This window comes from Chrysemys picta, chromosome 1, assembly GCF_011386835.1.
Source record: "Chrysemys picta bellii isolate R12L10 chromosome 1, ASM1138683v2, whole genome shotgun sequence".
Classification (NCBI taxonomy): Eukaryota; Metazoa; Chordata; order Testudines; family Emydidae; genus Chrysemys; species Chrysemys picta.
This window is the reverse complement of record NC_088791.1, coordinates 58,021,998-58,027,997: the sequence shown is the minus strand read 5'-3', so window position 1 is coordinate 58,027,997 and position 6,000 is coordinate 58,021,998. Positions and strand designations below refer to the sequence as shown.

The 6,000-nt window shown below is 53.6% G+C and overlaps 1 protein-coding gene across 2 annotated transcripts in view; it reads right to left on the bottom strand.

The window, feature by feature from the left end:
* Positions 1–6,000, bottom strand: part of ARID2 (AT-rich interaction domain 2) — a 161,057-nt gene that overhangs the window by 3,706 nt on the left and 151,351 nt on the right. The gene's annotated exons all lie outside the window — the stretch shown is intronic.

Below are 6,000 nucleotides of genomic sequence, written 5' to 3'. Positions count from 1 at the left end.
AGTTACGAAAGGTAACCATCTTTTCTTCTTTGAGTGCTTGCTCATGTCCATTCTGTTGTAGGTGACTCCCAAGCAGTACTACCGGAGATGGGTAGGGGTTCATGGATGAGTCAATTGCAGCACAGCTCTGCCAAATCCAGTGTAATCTCTGGCTTGCTGGGTGATGGCGTAATGCGTTGTGAACGTGTGTACCAAAGACCGCGTTGTCTACCTGCAGTTGTCCTGGATAGGGAAATGTGCTAGGAAGGCATCTGAAGATGCCTGAGCCCTAGTTGAGTGAGCCTTCACTATCGGTAGAGGCACAACCTGCACCAACTTGTAACAAGTACAGATGCAGATGGTGATCTAATTCAAAATCCTCTGAGAGGACACTGGAAGGCCCTTCATCCTGTCAGCTATTGTGATAATGAGCTGGGTCTATCTGCAGAAGGGCTTGGTGCATTCCAGGTAGAACGCCAGGGCGCATCTGACATTTAGTGTGCAGCTGCCTCTCCTCATTGGTTGTGTGAGGCTTTGGACAGACCATTGGGAGAAAGATATCCTGGTTGACATGGAAGTGCAACACCACCTTTGGCAGGAAGGCCGGATGGGGCTGCAGTTGGACCTTGCCCTTGTAGAATACCATATACAGAGGCTCCGAAGTGAGGGCTTTAATTTTGGGGAGACATCTTGACGAGGTAATAGTTACAAGGAATGCAACTTCCACGACATGTGGGAAAGGAAACAAGAAGCCATAGGCTCAAAGGGTGGGCCAGTGAGGCTGGAGAGGACCAAGTTGAGGTCCGATTGGGGGACTGGGTCTCGGACCAGCGGAAAGTGCCTTTCAAGGCCTTTCAGGAACCTAATCATCATGTCATGCAAGAATACTGATCTACCCTGGATGCAGGGGTGGAAGGCTGATATAGCTGCCAGGTGAACCTTGATCAAAGAGAAGGCGAGGCCCTGGTGCTTTAAGTGAAGCAGATAATCCAGAATGGACAGCAGAGATGACTGAGTTGGGGAGATACTCGGCTCTGTTGCCCAGCATGAGAAACGCTTCCACTTTGCCAGGTAAGTTGCTCTGGTGGAGGGCTTCCTGCTCTCCAAGAGAACCTGACTAGAGAAAGCTTCTTCCTCTGGATTCAGCCACGCAGCATCCAAGCTGTGAGGTGGAGTGAGGTGAGGTTTGGGTGCAGCAACCAATCATGATCCTGTGAGAGCAGGTCCAGGCGGCTGGGAAGTGCCCATGGGGCTGCTACAGCCAGGTCCATGAGCATACCACACAAATGCTGGCGAGGCCATGCTGGGGCAATCATAATGACCTGTGCCTTGTCCCCCTGTATCTTTAGGAGGACTTTGCCGATGAGCGGGATCAGCGGAAAGGCGTACATCAGGTCTCCTGACCAAGACATCGGAGAGTGAGCCTCTGCTGGGGCCTTGCAGGGAGCAGAACTGATGACACTTTCTGTTCTGCCTGGTGGCGAACAGGTCCACTTGGGGAGCTCCCCACTTCTGGAAGAGCATCCTGACAACCTCCAAGTGGAGGGACTAGTCGTGGTGAGAGAAGAAGGATCTGATGAGGCGATCAATTAGCATGTTCCAGCTGCTGGGGAGGTGTGAGCCTTCTAGGTGGATTGCATGTTGGATGCAGAAGTCTCACAGGTGAAGGGCTTCCTGGCAGAGCCGCCGAAAGAGCTCCCCTTACCTGTTGACATAGGACATGGAGGCCGTGTTCTCTGTCAATACCTGCACTACCCGACTGGAAAGGTGGGGAAGGACTACCCTGCAAGCTGGATGGACAGCTCTGAGCTCCCTGATGTTTATGTGAAGCATGAGCTCCTCTCTTGACCAAAGCCCCTGCGTTCGCAGTGTACCGAGATGTGCTCCATATCAGAGGTCACAAGCATCAGATATCAGTGAGACCATGGGTCGTGGGTTCGCAAATGGCACACCTTCCAACACCAGCGCTGGGTCAGACCACCACTGCAGGAAAGTAAGTACCCATGGCAGGATCGTTAGGCACTTGTCCACGTAATGCCTGGCCGGGGAGTAGACTGATGCCAGCCACATCTGGAGGGGGCGCAGTCTGAGTCTCGCGTGCCGAACCACGTAAATGCATGCGGCCACGTGCCCCAATAATTTGAGGTACACCCTGGCGCTAGTGAGTGGGTGAGCCATGACTTTGGCAATCAGATCTGACATTGCCCTGAACCTGGCCTATTCTTTGAACCGGAACCAATGTTGATTTTTGTTGGTTTATCAACAGACCTAGAGCTTGACAAGTGGCTTGCAATGTCTAGATGCTGCACTGGATCTGGACCTTGGAACGTCCCTTGATAAGCCAGTCATTGAGGTATGGATAAATCTGGATACCCCGACATCTGAGGTAGGCCGCCGCCGACATGCACTTCATAAACACCCGTGGCGCTGTTGCTAGGCCAAAGGGGAACACTGCAAATTGGTAGTGGGTGGTCCCAACTACGAAATGTAGTGTCCGTGAAAGAACGATCTGTGAAAGTAAGCGTCTTTCAGGTTGAGGGCAGTGTACCAGTTTCCCAGAGCCAGGGAAGGAATGATGGAGGCCAGAGAGACCATGCAGAACTTCAACTTCTTGAGATGCTTGTTCAGGCTCTGCAGGTCGAGGATGGGATGTAGCCCCTCTTGGCCTTTGGGATAAAAAAATAACAGGAGTAAAATCCTTTCCCCCTTAAGTGCAGAGGGACTTCCTCCACAGCTCCCATTCGCAGAAGGCCTTCACCTCCTGAGCGAGCAGATACTCATGAGGCAGGTCCCTGAAGAGGGACAGGGAGGTGGGGTGGGAGGGAGAGCGGGGTAGAAATAAACTGGAGGGTGTACCCCCCGCTACTGTGTTGAGGACTCACTGGTCCAATGTTATAGAAGCCCAGGCCATGAGGAAGGGAGACAGATGGTTGGAAAAAAGCAGGGGTGCTGGCTGGATCCAGTACACAAGTTGGAAGGTCGCCCTTGAGCGCACCTCAAAATGCCTGCTCATTACCCCGGTGGTTGTGGGTAGAGCTCGAGGGAACTGAGTTGTGCCGGCTGTTGGCCTTGCTGGCACTTGTAGCTACTAGCCTTTCTGTGGAAGGGCTCTGTTCGGGATTGGTCCCCAAACCTGTGGGAGTGCTGCAGTTTGAACCACTTTCTCGCAGGAGCCAGCATGTAAAGGCCCAGCAAGCACAAGGTAGCCCTAGAGTCTTTTAGGCCATGTAATTTGCTGTCTGTTCCGCAAACAGCGCCAACCCATCAAAAGGGAGGTCCTGGATGGGCTGCTGAACCTCCACCAACAGGCCCAATGACTGCAGCCAGCACGCATGCCTCAGGGAAATGGACAAAGCCATGGTCCGGGCCATGGTGTCCGCAGCATCTGAGGCCGCTTGGAGGGCTACCCTGGCCACAGCTCTGCCCTCATCCAGGATAGCCAGGAACTCCTTCCTGGGCTCCTCTGCCAGCGAGTCTGCAAACTTGATCATGGACTGCCAAATGCTAAAGTCGTAGTGACCATGTAGGGTCTGATGGTTGGCCACTCTTAACTGGAGGCTGGCCGTCAAATAAATATTTCTGCCAAAGAAATCGAGCCTCTTTGCCTCTTATTCTTAGGAGTTGATCCCGGTTTGCCACAAGGCTTTTGTCAGCTTTACCACTCCTTTGTGGATGGGTAATGCCACCCTGGAAGGGGCTGCTGCACTCAAAACATCAAACAGGGAGTCGGAGGGTTCCGCCAACTCCTCGGCCTCTAACCCCAGGTTCAAAGCCACCCTCTTAAGAAGCTCCTGGTGGGCTTCTATATTATCCTGGGAGACAGTGTGTGAAGGTCCTGCTATTGCCTCATCAGGTGAAGAGGATGAGGAGGCAGGTAAGGGTGGATCTGCCACCTCCATGGCCTCTGCCAGGGGAGCCCCAGCGGGGGCTAGCTGACTCTGGGGACCTTGGTCTGACTCTGCTTCCGAGTCCAGAGGTGGCTGGGAGACTGTTGCTGACCATTTCTCAGATGTCCTTGAGATTGATTGGTACCCCTGTGATGGCTGGGGAAACCCCTAGGCGTTCCATAGCTGCCAGGGAGTTGGCCACTGACCTTGGGGCCATGCGGGCACTGGTAGTCCTGATGAGAATTTCGATGCCCCCAGTGGGTGGCCCTGGCCTGCTGGTAAATCATTCTCCTCACTCTCTGAGCCAGAGGAGGAAGAGACAAATTTGGGGGACCAGGACGGTGCCAATGCTGCCTGCCCACCCCGATCCCGTCGGCCCTCTCCATGGGTCTCCACCAGTGACCTGTACCAGGAAGACTGCGCCCAGTGCCGCGCCTCTGGTGACTGGCGGTGTATTTGGCGGATCAGCAACCATACCCTGGCTATCGACGCCTCATGCTTTGAGAGCAGTGCCGTTCCATGGATCGGGAGCGAGAGGATCGACATCCCGGCTCACAGGATTGATGCCTTGCCTGCAGGGATCCATACTGGCAAATCGGAGACTGGTGACTGGACTCTGGGGACCAGCATCTGGACTCTCTGGAGTGGTGCCGCAAGCTTGGAGATCAACCACGCTGCTCCAGGGACTGGTGCTGGGACTCCGGGGACTGGCAACACGCCTCCATGGGTCTGTGCCAGACAGCCGGTGAACGACATCGGGATCCCGGGGAATGCTGTCTAGAGTCCGGGGAATGATGTGGGGAACTCTGACAGGTAAGCTGGTGGCGCTGTTCTGGTGGGGCACTCCCTGCGTCGGGGAGCAGTGCCACACCAATGGGGACTGCTGGAAAGGTCCCAGAGCAGGTTTATCCCTTGAACGGGGCACCTAGCTGATCGTCGTGGGCAGCACTGGAAGGGGCAATATGTCCTTAGAGGCCTGCAAGGCCTCCGGCATGGACAGCACTGCCAGGTGCCAACTGCCTCTGCTGCTTTGTGGGATGGCGGGCAGGTCATGAAGGGAGCTCAACAGGTGCTGAAGCCTGGCCACTGTCCAGAGGGGAGCTGCCCCATGCGGGTCTTTGCTCTCCTCCAGCTCGCTCCTTCCCTTTATGGGATGTAGGAGAACGCCCTCTCCCGGGCTTTCTCTGCTTTTTAGCTGGTACAGGGGATGGGGATCCACGCCAGTAAGAGGCCGGTGGCGGCGGCACACTCCACACCGAAGCTGCGGTACTTGGAGCACTGTCCAATCTGGCCAGCTCTGAGGCCGGTGCGAGGACCAACTCCATAAGGAGCGCTCTTAGTTGAATGTCCTGCTCCTTTTTGGTTCAGGGCTTGAAACTCTTACAAGTGCGACACTTGTTGCTCATGTGGGTCACTTAAGACAGCTTTGATGGGGATCACTGACAGGCATAGGTTTTTTGCAGCGGTCGCAAGGCTTAAAGCCCTGGGACTTGGGCATGCCCCGTCCCTAGGCTAAGTCCTGCAGGGGACTAACTATTTCTAACTTATACACTAAGGGAAGTAATACACTACTCAAACTTTCTAACAACTATATACAAGAAAATTCACAACTAGGCACAGTTGAGAAGGAAAGCTTGCTGAGGCAAGGAGATGTTCCAGCACCGTCACTGGTGGTAAGAAGGAACTGAGGGATGGGGAACCGGCGGCGCCCCTTATAACGGTACTATGCACGCCTTTCCAGAAAGCGCCAGAGCTGGTCCCCTATGGATACCACTGGGGGAAAAACTTCTGGCACTGGTGCATGTGACAAGCACACACACCTACAATGGAATGGACATGAGCAAGTACTCAAAGAAGAATAAATAGGTAACCTGTAGAAGATCATTTAGATATTTTTCAAGTTGGGATAAGATGTTATGGACAACAAGAGACATTTTAAAGGGGCCTGGGTTTTCAGAACTTGATGAGCATTCACTTGCTGACAACAAAACAAACAAAAACAGGTCTCTTTAAGGTGTCTCAGATTGGGCACCCAAAAATTGAAGCAGCCCAAATCACTGGTCACTTTTGAAAATATTGGACCTCACTTATTGCACAGATAAAGTATACTTGGTGCCCATGAAAGTGACCAAAT